This window comes from Watersipora subatra, chromosome 8 (assembly GCF_963576615.1).
Source record: "Watersipora subatra chromosome 8, tzWatSuba1.1, whole genome shotgun sequence".
Classification (NCBI taxonomy): domain Eukaryota; kingdom Metazoa; phylum Bryozoa; class Gymnolaemata; order Cheilostomatida; family Watersiporidae; genus Watersipora; species Watersipora subatra.
The window spans coordinates 12,186,261-12,201,646 of record NC_088715.1 but is presented as its reverse complement, the minus strand read 5'-3'; positions in this window follow the sequence as shown (position 1 = coordinate 12,201,646).

Genomic DNA, 15,386 nt, shown 5'->3' with positions numbered 1-15,386 from the left:
GCTAGTTCCATGCACCGTGAGAGATTATCATGAGTAAACAGTATATTGAGAACTATTCTATGAAGTGGTAAAGCACCCATAGATCCTTTAATTAGATTAAACTAGTAGACTTGCTAGTTCCATGCACCGTGAGAGATTATCATGAGTAAACAGTATATTGAGAACTATTCTATGAAGTGGTAAAGCACCCATAGATCCTTTAATTAGATTAAACTAGTAGACTTGCTAGTTCCATGCACTGTGAGAGATCATCATGAGTAATCATTATATTGAGAATTATTCCATGAAGTGGTAAAACACCATAGTTCCTTTGATTGGATTAAACTAGTAGACTTGCTAGTTCCATGCACTGTGAGAGATCATCATGAGTAATCAGTATATTGAGAATTATTCCAAGAAGTGGTAAAACACCATAGATCCTTTAATTGGATTAAACTAGTAGACTTGCTAGTTCCATGCACTGTGAGAGATCATCATGAGTAATCATTATATTGAGAATTATTCCATGAAGTGGTAAAACACCATATATCCTTTAATTGGATTAAACTAGTAGACTTGCTAGTTCCATGCACTGTGAGAGATCATCATGAGTAATCAGTATATTGAGAATTATTCCAAGAAGTGGTAAAGCACCCATGGATCCTTTAATTAGATTAAACTAGTAGACTTGCTAGTTCCATGCACTGTGAGAGATCATCATGAGTAATCAGTATATTGAAAATTATTCCATGAAGTGGTAAAGCACCCATGGATCCTTTAAGTAGATTAAACTAGTAGACTTGCTAGTTCCATGCACTGTGAGAGATCATCATGAGTAATCAGTATATTGAGAATTATTCCAAGAAGTGGTAAAGCACCCATGGATCCTTTAATTAGATTAAACTAGTAGACTTGCTAGTTCCATGCACTGTGAGAGATCATCATGAGTAATCAGTATATTGAAAATTATTCCATGACGTGGTAAAGCACCCATGGATCCTTTAATTAGATTAAACTAGTAGACTTGCTAGTTCCATGCACTGTTAGAGATCGTCATGAGTAATCAGTATATTGAGAATTATTCCATGAAGTGGTAAAGCACCCATAGATCTTTTAATTGGATTAAACTAGTAGACTTGCTAGTTTCATGCACCATGAAAGATCATCAAGAGTAATCAGTATATTGAGAACTATTCCATAAAGTGGTAAAGCACCCATAGATCCTCTAATTAGATTAAACTAGTAGACTCGCTAGTTCCATGCACCGTGAGAGATCATCAAGGGCAATCAGTATATTGAGAATTATTCCATGATGTGGTAAAGCACCCATGGATCCTTTAATTAGATTAAACTAGTAGACTCGCTAGTTCCATGCACCGTGAGAGATCATCAAGGGCAATCAGTATATTGAGAATTATTCCATGAAGTGGTAAAGCACCCATGGATCCTTTAATTAGATTAAACTAGTAGACTTGCTAGTTGCATGCACCATGAGAGATCATCATGAGTAATCAGTATATTGAGAATTATTCCATGAAGGTGTAAAGCACCCATGTATCCTTTAATTAGATTAAACTAGTAGACTTGCTAGTTCCATGCACTGTGAGGGATCATCATGAGTAATCAGTATATTGATAATTATTCCATGAAGTGGTAAAGCATCCATAGATCCTTTAATTAGATTAAACTAGTAGACTTGCTAGTTCCATGCACTGTGAGAGATCATCATGAGTAATCATTATATTGAGAATTATTCCATGAAGTGGTAAAACACCATAGTTCCTTTGATTGGATTAAACTAGTAGACTTGCTAGTTCCATGCACTGTGAGAGATCATCATGAGTAATCAGTATATTGAGAATTATTCCAAGAAGTGGTAAAACACCATAGATCCTTTAATTGGATTAAACTAGTAGACTTGCTAGTTCCATGCACTGTGAGAGATCATCATGAGTAATCATTATATTGAGAATTATTCCATGAAGTGGTAAAACACCATATATCCTTTAATTGGATTAAACTAGTAGACTTGCTAGTTCCATGCACTGTGAGAGATCATCATGAGTAATCAGTATATTGAGAATTATTCCAAGAAGTGGTAAAGCACCCATGGATCCTTTAATTAGATTAAACTAGTAGACTTGCTAGTTCCATGCACTGTGAGAGATCATCATGAGTAATCAGTATATTGAAAATTATTCCATGAAGTGGTAAAGCACCCATAGATCCTTTAAGTAGATTAAACTAGTAGACTTGCTAGTTCCATGCACTGTGAGAGATCATCATGAGTAATCAGTATATTGAGAATTATTCCAAGAAGTGGTAAAGCACCCATGGATCCTTTAATTAGATTAAACTAGTAGACTTGCTAGTTCCATGCACTGTGAGAGATCATCATGAGTAATCAGTATATTGAAAATTATTCCATGACGTGGTAAAGCACCCATGGATCCTTTAATTAGATTAAACTAGTAGACTTGCTAGTTCCATGCACTGTTAGAGATCGTCATGAGTAATCAGTATATTGAGAATTATTCCATGAAGTGGTAAAGCACCCATAGATCTTTTAATTGGATTAAACTAGTAGACTTGCTAGTTTCATGCACCATGAAAGATCATCAAGAGTAATCAGTATATTGAGAACTATTCCATAAAGTGGTAAAGCACCCATAGATCCTCTAATTAGATTAAACTAGTAGACTTGCTAGTTCCATGCACTGTGAGAGATCATCATGAGTAATCATTATATTGAGAATTATTCCATGAAGTGGTAAAACACCATAGTTCCTTTAATTGGATTAAACTAGTAGACTTGCTAGTTCCATGCACTGTGAGAGATCATCATGAGTAATCAGTATATTGAGAACTATTCCATGAAATGGTAAAGAACCCTTGGATTCACTAATTAGATTTAACTAGTAGACTTGCTAGTTCCATGCACCGTGAGTGATCATCATGAGTAATCAATATATTGAGAACTATTCCATGAAATGTTAAAGCACCCATAGATCCTTTAATTAGATTAAACTAGTAGACTTGCTAGTTCCATGCACTGTGAGAGATCATCATGAGTAATCATTATATTGAGAATTATTCCATGAAGTGGTAAAACACCATAGATCCTTTAATTGGATTAAACTAGTAGACTTGCTAGTTCCATGCACTGTGAGAGATCATCATGAGTAATCAGTATAATGAAAATTATTCCATGAAGTGGTAAAGCACCCATGGATCCTTTAATTGAATTAAACTAGTAGACTTGCTAGTTCCATGCACTGTGAGAGATCAACATGAGTAATCAGTATATTGAAAATTATTCCATGAAGTGGTAAAGCACCGATGGATCCTTTAATTGGATTAAACTAGTAGACTTGCTAGTTCCATGCACCGTGAGAGATCATCATGAGTAATCAGAATATTGAGAACTATTCCATAAAGTGGTAAAGCACCCATAGATCCTCTAATTAGATTAAACTAGTAGACTTGCTAGTTCCATGCACTGTGAGAGATCATCATGAGTAATCATTATATTGAGAATTATTCCATGAAGTGGAAAAACACCATAGTTCCTTTAATTGGATTAAACTAGTAGACTTGCTAGTTCCATGCACTGTGAGAGATCATCATGAGTAATCAGTATATTGAGAATTATTCCAAGAATTGAAAAAGCACCCATGGATCCTTTAATTAGATTAAACTAGTAGACTTGCTAGTTCCATGCACTGTGAGAGATCATCATGAGTAATCAGTATATTGAAAATTATTCCATGAAGTGGTAAAGCACCCATGGATCCTTTAATTAGATTAAACTAATAGACTTGCTACTTCCATGCACTGTGAGAGATCATCATGAGTAATCAGTATATTGAGAATTATTCCATGAAGTGGTAAAGCACCCATGGACCCTTTAATTAGATTAAACTAGTAGACTTGCTAGTTCCATGCACCGTGAGAGATCATCATGAGTAATCAGTATATTGAGAATTATTCCATGAAGTGGTAATGCACCCATGGATCCTTTAATTAGATTAAACTAGTAGACTTGCTAGTTCCATGCACCGTGAGAGATCATCATGAGTAATCAGTATATTGAGAATTATTCCACGAAGTGGTAAAGCACCCATGGATCCTTTAATTAGATTAAACTAGTAGACTTGCTAGTTTAAAGCACTGTGAAAGATCATCATGAGTAGTCAGTATATTGAGAATTATTCCATGAAGTGGTAAAGCACCCATAGATCCTTTAATTGGATTAAACTAATAGACTTGCTAGTTCCATGCCATGTGAGGGATCATCATGAGTAATCATTATATTGAGAATTATTCCATGAAGTGGTAAAACACCATAGATCCTTTAATTGGATTAAACTAGTAGACTCGCTAGTTCCATTCACCGTGAGAGATCATCAAGAGCAATCAGTATATTGATAATTATTCCATGAAGTGGTAAAGCACCCAAAGATCCTTTAATTAGATTAAACTAGTAGACTTGCTAGTTCCATGCACTGTGAGGGATCATCATGAGTAATCAGTATATTGAGAATTATTCCATGAAGTGGTAAAGCACCCAAAGATCCTTTAATTAGATTAAACTAGTAGACTTGCTAGTTCCATGCACTGTGAGAGATCATCATGAGTAATCATTATATTGAGAATTATTCCATGAAGTGGTAAAACACCATAGATCCTTTAAGTAGATTAAACTAGTAGACTTGCTAGTTCCATGCACTGTGAGAGATCATCATGAGTAATCAGTATATTGAAAATTATTCCATGAAGTGGTAAAGCACCCATTGATCCTTTAATTGAATTAAACTAGTAGACTTGCTAGTTCCATGCACCGTGAGAGATCATCATGAGTAATCAGTATATTGAGAATTATTCCATGAAGTGGTGAAGCACCCATGGATCTTTAATTAAATTAAACTAGTAGACTTGCTAGTACCATGCACTGTGAGAGATCATCATGAGTAATCAGTATATCGAGATTTATTCCATGAAGTGGTAAAGCAGCCATAGATCCTTTAATTAGATTAAACTAGTAGACTTGCTAGTTCCATGCGCTGTGAAAGATCATCATGAGTAATCAGTATTTTGAGAATTATTCCATGAAGTGGTGAAGCACCCATGGATCTTTAATTAAATTAAACTAGTAGACTTGCTAGTACCATGCACTGTGAGAGATCATCATGAGTAATCAGTATATTGAGATTTATTCCATGAAGTGGTAAAGCACCTATGGATCCTTTAATTAGATTAAACTAGCAGACTTGCTAGTTGCATGCACAGTGAGGGATCATCATGAGTAATCAGTATATTGAGAATAACTCCCTGAAGTGGTAAAGCAACCATGGATACTTTAATTAGATTAAACTAGTAGACTTGCTAGTTCAATGCACTGTGAGAGATCATCATGAGTAATCAGTATTTTGAGAGTTATTCCAGGAAGTTGTAAAGCACCCATGGATCCTTTAATTAGATTAAACTAGTAGACTTGCTAATTCCATGCCCCGTGAGAGATCATCATGAGTAATCAGTATATTGAGAACTATTCCATGAAGTGGTAAAGCACCCATAGATCCTTTAATTGGATTAAACTAGTAGACTTGCTAGTTCCATGCACTGTGAGAGATCATCATGAGTAATCAGTATATTGAGAACTATTCCATGAAATGGTAAAGAACCCTTGGATTCACTAATTAGATTTAACTAGTAGACTTGCTAGTTCCATGCACCGTGAGAGATTATCATGAGTAAACAGTATATTGAGAACTATTCTATGAAGTGGTAAAGCACCCATAGATCCTTTAATTAGATTAAACTAGTAGACTTGCTAGTTCCATGCACCGTGAGAGATTATCATGAGTAAACAGTATATTGAGAACTATTCTATGAAGTGGTAAAGCACCCATAGATCCTTTAATTAGATTAAACTAGTAGACTTGCTAGTTCCATGCACTGTGAGAGATCATCATGAGTAATCATTATATTGAGAATTATTCCATGAAGTGGTAAAACACCATAGTTCCTTTGATTGGATTAAACTAGTAGACTTGCTAGTTCCATGCACTGTGAGAGATCATCATGAGTAATCAGTATATTGAGAATTATTCCAAGAAGTGGTAAAACACCATAGATCCTTTAATTGGATTAAACTAGTAGACTTGCTAGTTCCATGCACTGTGAGAGATCATCATGAGTAATCATTATATTGAGAATTATTCCATGAAGTGGTAAAACACCATATATCCTTTAATTGGATTAAACTAGTAGACTTGCTAGTTCCATGCACTGTGAGAGATCATCATGAGTAATCAGTATATTGAGAATTATTCCAAGAAGTGGTAAAGCACCCATGGATCCTTTAATTAGATTAAACTAGTAGACTTGCTAGTTCCATGCACTGTGAGAGATCATCATGAGTAATCAGTATATTGAAAATTATTCCATGAAGTGGTAAAGCACCCATGGATCCTTTAAGTAGATTAAACTAGTAGACTTGCTAGTTCCATGCACTGTGAGAGATCATCATGAGTAATCAGTATATTGAGAATTATTCCAAGAAGTGGTAAAGCACCCATGGATCCTTTAATTAGATTAAACTAGTAGACTTGCTAGTTCCATGCACTGTGAGAGATCATCATGAGTAATCAGTATATTGAAAATTATTCCATGACGTGGTAAAGCACCCATGGATCCTTTAATTAGATTAAACTAGTAGACTTGCTAGTTCCATGCACTGTTAGAGATCGTCATGAGTAATCAGTATATTGAGAATTATTCCATGAAGTGGTAAAGCACCCATAGATCTTTTAATTGGATTAAACTAGTAGACTTGCTAGTTTCATGCACCATGAAAGATCATCAAGAGTAATCAGTATATTGAGAACTATTCCATAAAGTGGTAAAGCACCCATAGATCCTCTAATTAGATTAAACTAGTAGACTTGCTAGTTCCATGCACTGTGAGAGATCATCATGAGTAATCATTATATTGAGAATTATTCCATGAAGTGGTAAAACACCATAGTTCCTTTAATTGGATTAAACTAGTAGACTTGCTAGTTCCATGCACTGTGAGAGATCATCATGAGTAATCAGTATATTGAGAACTATTCCATGAAATGGTAAAGAACACTTGGATTCACTAATTAGATTTAACTAGTAGACTTGCTAGTTCCATGCACCGTGAGAGATCATCATGAGTAATCAATATATTGAGAACTATTCCATGAAATGTTAAAGCACCCATAGATCCTTTAATTAGATTAAACTAGTAGACTTGCTAGTTCCATGCACTGTGAGAGATCATCATGAGTAATCATTATATTGAGAATTATTCCATGAAGTGGTAAAACACCATAGATCCTTTAATTGGATTAAACTAGTAGACTTGCTAGTTCCATGCACTGTGAGAGCTCATCATGAGTAATCAGTATAATGAAAATTATTCCATGAAGTGGTAAAGCACCCATGGATCCTTTAATTGAATTAAACTAGTAGACTTGCTAGTTCCATGCACTGTGAGAGATCATCATGAGTAATCAGTATATTGAAAATTATTCCATGAAGTGGTAAAGCACCGATGGATCCTTTAATTGGATTAAACTAGTAGACTTGCTAGTTCCATGCACCGTGAGAGATCATCATGAGTAATCAGAATATTGAGAACTATTCCATAAAGTGGTAAAGCACCCATAGATCCTCTAATTAGATTAAACTAGTAGACTTGCTAGTTCCATGCACTGTGAGAGATCATCATGAGTAATCATTATATTGAGAATTATTCCATGAAGTGGAAAAACACCATAGTTCCTTTAATTGGATTAAACTAGTAGACTTGCTAGTTCCATGCACTGTGAGAGATCATCATGAGTAATCAGTATATTGAGAATTATTCCAAGAATTGAAAAAGCACCCATGGATCCTTTAATTAGATTAAACTAGTAGACTTGCTAGTTCCATGCACTGTGAGAGATCATCATGAGTAATCAGTATATTGAAAATTATTCCATGAAGTGGTAAAGCACCCATGGATCCTTTAATTAGATTAAACTAATAGACTTGCTACTTCCATGCACTGTGAGAGATCATCATGAGTAATCAGTATATTGAGAATTATTCCATGAAGTGGTAAAGCACCCATGGACCCTTTAATTAGATTAAACTAGTAGACTTGCTAGTTCCATGCACCGTGAGAGATCATCATGAGTAATCAGTATATTGAGAATTATTCCATGAAGTGGTAATGCACCCATGGATCCTTTAATTAGATTAAACTAGTAGACTTGCTAGTTCCATGCACCGTGAGAGATCATCATGAGTAATCAGTATATTGAGAATTATTCCACGAAGTGGTAAAGCACCCATGGATCCTTTAATTAGATTAAACTAGTAGACTTGCTAGTTTAAAGCACTGTGAAAGATCATCATGAGTAGTCAGTATATTGAGAATTATTCCATGAAGTGGTAAAGCACCCATAGATCCTTTAATTGGATTAAACTAATAGACTTGCTAGTTCCATGCCATGTGAGGGATCATCATGAGTAATCATTATATTGAGAATTATTCCATGAAGTGGTAAAACACCATAGATCCTTTAATTGGATTAAACTAGTAGACTCGCTAGTTCCATTCACCGTGAGAGATCATCAAGAGTAATCAGTATATTGAGAATTATTCCATGATGTGGTAAAGCACCCATGGATCCTTTAATTAGATTAAACTAGTAGACTCGCTAGTTCCATGCACCGTGAGAGATCATCAAGAGCAATCAGTATATTGAGAATTATTCCATGAAGTGGTAAAGCACCCATGTATCCTTTAATTAGATTAAACTAGTAGACTTGCTAGTTCCATGCACTGTGAGGGATCATCATGAGTAATCAGTATATTGATAATTATTCCATGAAGTGGTAAAGCACCCAAAGATCCTTTAATTAGATTAAACTTGTAGACTTGCTAGTTCCATGCACTGTGAGGGATCATCATGAGTAATCAGTATATTGAGAATTATTCCATGAAGTGGTAAAGCACCCAAAGATCCTTTAATTAGATTAAACTAGTAGACTTGCTAGTTCCATGCACTGTGAGAGATCATCATGAGTAATCATTATATTGAGAATTATTCCATGAAGTGGTAAAACACCATAGATCCTTTAAGTAGATTAAACTAGTAGACTTGCTAGTTCCATGCACTGTGAGAGATCATCATGAGTAATCAGTATATTGAAAATTATTCCATGAAGTGGTAAAGCACCCATGGATCCTTTAATTGAATTAAACTAGTAGACTTGCTAGTTCCATGCACCGTGAGAGATCATCATGAGTAATCAGTATATTGAGAATTATTCCATGAAGTGGTGAAGCACCCATGGATCTTTAATTAAATTAAACTAGTAGACTTGCTAGTACCATGCACTGTGAGAGATCATCATGAGTAATCAGTATATCGAGATTTATTCCATGAAGTGGTAAAGCAGCCATAGATCCTTTAATTAGATTAAACTAGTAGACTTGCTAGTTCCATGCGCTGTGAAAGATCATCATGAGTAATCAGTATTTTGAGAATTATTCCATGAAGTGGTGAAGCACCCATGGATCTTTAATTAAATTAAACTAGTAGACTTGCTAGTACCATGCACTGTGAGAGATCATCATGAGTAATCAGTATATTGAGATTTATTCCATGAAGTGGTAAAGCACCCATGGATCCTTTAATTAGATTAAACTAGCAGACTTGCTAGTTGCATGCACAGTGAGGGATCATCATGAGTAATCAGTATATTGAGAATAACTCCCTGAAGTGGTAAAGCAACCATGGATACTTTAATTAGATTAAACTAGTAGACTTGCTAGTTCAATGCACTGTGAGAGATCATCATGAGTAATCAGTATTTTGAGAGTTATTCCAGGAAGTTGTAAAGCACCCATGGATCCTTTAATTAGATTAAACTAGTAGACTTGCTAATTCCATGCCCCGTGAGAGATCATCATGAGTAATCAGTATATTGAGAACTATTCCATGAAGTGGTAAAGCACCCATAGATCCTTTAATTGGATTAAACTAGTAGACTTGCTAGTTCCATGCACTGTGAGAGATCATCATGAGTAATCAGTATATTGAGAACTATTCCATGAAATGGTAAAGAACCCTTGGATTCACTAATTAGATTTAACTAGTAGACTTGCTAGTTCCATGCACCGTGAGAGATTATCATGAGTAAACAGTATATTGAGAACTATTCTATGAAGTGGTAAAGCACCCATAGATCCTTTAATTAGATTAAACTAGTAGACTTGCTAGTTCCATGCACTGTGAGAGATCATCATGAGTAATCATTATATTGAGAATTATTCCATGAAGTGGTAAAACACCATAGATCCTTTAATTGGATTAAGCTAGTAGACTTGCTAGTTCCATGCACTGTGAGAGATCATCATGAGTAATCAGTATATTGAAAATTATTCCATGAAGTGGTAAAGCACCCATGGATCCTTTAATTGAATTAAACTAGTAGACTTGCTAGTTCCATGCACTGTGAGAGATCATCATGAGTAATCAGTATATTGAAAATTTTTCCATGAAGTGGTAAAGCACCCATGGATCCTTTAATTAGATTAAACTAGTAGACTTGCTAGTTCCATGCACCGTGAGAGATCATCATGAGTAATCAGTATATTGAGAACTATTCCATAAAGTGGTAAAGCACCCATAGATCCTTTAATTAGATTAAACTAGTAGACTTGCTAGTTCCATGCACCGTGAGAGATCATCATGAGTAATCAGTATATTGAGAATTATTCCATGAAGTGGTAAAGCACCCATAGTTCCTTTAATTAGATTAAACTAGTAGACTTGCTAGTTTCAAGCACTGTGAAAGATCATCATGAGTAATCATTATATTGAGAATTATTCCATGAAGTGGTAAAGCACCCATAGATCATTTAATTGGATTTAACTAATAGACTTGCTAGTTCCATGCCATGTGAGGGATCATCATGGGTAATCATTATAATGAGAATTATTCCATGAAGTGGTAAAACACCAAAGATCCTTCAATTGGATTAAACTAGTAGACTTGCTAGTACCATGCACTGTGAGAGATCATCATGAGTAATCAGTATATTGAGAATTATTCCATGAAGTGGTAAAGCACCCATAGATCCTTTAATTAGATTAAACTAGAAGACTTGCTAGTTCCATGCACTGTGAGAGATCATCATGAGTAATCAGTATATTGAGATATATTCCATGAAATGGTAAAGAACCCTTGGATTCACTAATTAGATTTAACTAGTAGACTTGCTAGTTCCATGCACTGTGAGAGATCATCATGAGTAATCATTATATTGAGAATTATTCCATGAAGTGGTAAAACACCATAGATCCTTTAAGTAGATTAAACTAGTAGACTTGCTAGTTCCATGCACTGTGAGAGATCATCATGAGTAATCAGTATATTGAAAATTATTCCATGAAGTGGTAAAGCACCCATGGATCCTTTAATTGAATTAAACTAGTAGACTTGCTAGTTCCATGCACCGTGAGAGATCATCATGAGTAATCAGTATATTGAGAATTATTCCATGAAGTGGTGAAGCACCCATGGATCCTTTAATTAGATTAAACTAGTAGACTTGCTAGTTCCATGCACTGTGAGAGATCATCATGAGTAATCATTATATTGAAAATTATTCCAAGAAGTGGTAAAGCACCCATGGATCCTTTAATTAGATTAAACTAGTAGACTTGCTAGTTCCATGCACTGTGAGAGATCATCATGAGTAATCAGTATATTGAAAATTATTCCATGAAGTGGTAAAGCACCCATAGATCCTTTAAGTAGATTAAACTAGTAGACTTGCTAGTTCCATGCACTGTGAGAGATCATCATGAGTAATCAGTATATTGAGAATTATTCCAAGAAGTGGTAAAGCACCCATGGATCCTTTAATTAGATTAAACTAGTAGACTTGCTAGTTCCATGCACTGTGAGAGATCATCATGAGTAATCAGTATATTGAAAATTATTCCATGACGTGGTAAAGCACCCATGGATCCTTTAATTAGATTAAACTAGTAGACTTGCTAGTTCCATGCACTGTTAGAGATCGTCATGAGTAATCAGTATATTGAGAATTATTCCATGAAGTGGTAAAGCACCCATAGATCTTTTAATTGGATTAAACTAGTAGACTTGCTAGTTTCATGCACCATGAAAGATCATCAAGAGTAATCAGTATATTGAGAACTATTCCATAAAGTGGTAAAGCACCCATAGATCCTCTAATTAGATTAAACTAGTAGACTTGCTAGTTCCATGCACTGTGAGAGATCATCATGAGTAATCATTATATTGAGAATTATTCCATGAAGTGGTAAAACACCATAGTTCCTTTAATTGGATTAAACTAGTAGACTTGCTAGTTCCATGCACTGTGAGAGATCATCATGAGTAATCAGTATATTGAGAACTATTCCATGAAATGGTAAAGAACCCTTGGATTCACTAATTAGATTTAACTAGTAGACTTGCTAGTTCCATGCACCGTGAGAGATCATCATGAGTAATCAATATATTGAGAACTATTCCATGAAATGTTAAAGCACCCATAGATCCTTTAATTAGATTAAACTAGTAGACTTGCTAGTTCCATGCACTGTGAGAGATCATCATGAGTAATCATTATATTGAGAATTATTCCATGAAGTGGTAAAACACCATAGATCCTTTAATTGGATTAAACTAGTAGACTTGCTAGTTCCATGCACTGTGAGAGATCATCATGAGTAATCAGTATAATGAAAATTATCCATGAGGTGGTAAAGCACCCATGGATCCTTTAATTGAATTAAACTAGTAGACTTGCTAGTTCCATGCACTGTGAGAGATCATCATGAGTAATCAGTATATTGAAAATTATTCCATGAAGTGGTAAAGCACCGATGGATCCTTTAATTGGATTAAACTAGTAGACTTGCTAGTTCCATGCACCGTGAGAGATCATCATGAGTAATCAGAATATTGAGAACTATTCCATAAAGTGGTAAAGCACCCATAGATCCTCTAATTAGATTAAACTAGTAGACTTGCTAGTTCCATGCACTGTGAGAGATCATCATGAGTAATCATTATATTGAGAATTATTCCATGAAGTGGAAAAACACCATAGTTCCTTTAATTGGATTAAACTAGTAGACTTGCTAGTTCCATGCACTGTGAGAGATCATCATGAGTAATCAGTATATTGAGAATTATTCCAAGAATTGAAAAAGCACCCATGGATCCTTTAATTAGATTAAACTAGTAGACTTGCTAGTTCCATGCACTGTGAGAGATCATCATGAGTAATCAGTATATTGAAAATTATTCCATGAAGTGGTAAAGCACCCATGGATCCTTTAATTAGATTAAACTAATAGACTTGCTACTTCCATGCACTGTGAGAGATCATCATGAGTAATCAGTATATTGAGAATTATTCCATGAAGTGGTAAAGCACCCATGGACCCTTTAATTAGATTAAACTAGTAGACTTGCTAGTTCCATGCACCGTGAGAGATCATCATGAGTAATCAGTATATTGAGAATTATTCCATGAAGTGGTAATGCACCCATGGATCCTTTAATTAGATTAAACTAGTAGACTTGCTAGTTCCATGCACCGTGAGAGATCATCATGAGTAATCAGTATATTGAGAATTATTCCACGAAGTGGTAAAGCACCCATGGATCCTTTAATTAGATTAAACTAGTAGACTTGCTAGTTTAAAGCACTGTGAAAGATCATCATGAGTAGTCAGTATATTGAGAATTATTCCATGAAGTGGTAAAGCACCCATAGATCCTTTAATTGGATTAAACTAATAGACTTGCTAGTTCCATGCCATGTGAGGGATCATCATGAGTAATCATTATATTGAGAATTATTCCATGAAGTGGTAAAACACCATAGATCCTTTAATTGGATTAAACTAGTAGACTCGCTAGTTCCATTCACCGTGAGAGATCATCAAGAGTAATCAGTATATTGAGAATTATTCCATGATGTGGTAAAGCCCCCATGGATCCTTTAATTAGATTAAACTAGTAGACTCGCTAGTTCCATGCACCGTGAGAGATCATCAAGAGCAATCAGTATATTGAGAATTATTCCATGAAGTGGTAAAGCACCCATGGATCCTTTAATTAGATTAAACTAGTAGACTTGCTAGTTCCATGCACCGTGAGAGATCATCATGAGTAATCAGTATATTGAGAATTATTCCATGAAGGTGTAAAGCACCCATGTATCCTTTAATTAGATTAAACTAGTAGACTTGCTAGTTCCATGCACTGTGAGGGATCATCATGAGTAATCAGTATATTGATAATTATTCCATGAAGTGGTAAAGCACCCAAAGATCCTTTAATTAGATTAAACTAGTAGACTTGCTAGTTCCATGCACTGTGAGGGATCATCATGAGTAATCAGTATATTGAGAATTATTCCATGAAGTGGTAAAGCACCCAAAGATCCTTTAATTAGATTAAACTAGTAGACTTGCTAGTTCCATGCACTGTGAGAGATCATCATGAGTAATCATTATATTGAGAATTATTCCATGAAGTGGTAAAACACCATAGATCCTTTAAGTAGATTAAACTAGTAGACTTGCTAGTTCCATGCACTGTGAGAGATCATCATGAGTAATCAGTATATTGAAAATTATTCCATGAAGTGGTAAAGCACCCATGGATCCTTTAATTGAATTAAACTAGTAGACTTGCTAGTTCCATGCACCGTGAGAGATCATCATGAGTAATCAGTATATTGAGAATTATTCCATGAAGTGGTGAAGCACCCATGGATCTTTAATTAAATTAAACTAGTAGACTTGCTAGTACCATGCACTGTGAGAGATCATCATGAGTAATCAGTATATCGAGATTTATTCCATGAAGTGGTAAAGCAGCCATAGATCCTTTAATTAGATTAAACTAGTAGACTTGCTAGTTCCATGCGCTGTGAAAGATCATCATGAGTAATCAGTATTTTGAGAATTATTCCATGAAGTGGTGAAGCACCCATGGATCTTTAATTAAATTAAACTAGTAGACTTGCTAGTACCATGCACTGTGAGAGATCATCATGAGTAATCAGTATATTGAGATTTATTCCATGAAGTGGTAAAGCACCCATGGATCCTTTAATTAGATTAAACTAGCAGACTTGCTAGTTGCATGCACAGTGAGGGATCATCATGAGTAATCAGTATATTGAGAACAACTCCCTGAAGTGGTAAAGCAACCATGGATACTTTAATTAGATTAAACTAGTAGACTTGCTAGTTCAATGCACTGTGAGAGATCATCATGAGTAATCAGTATTTTGAGAGTTATTCCAGGAAGTTGTAAAGCAC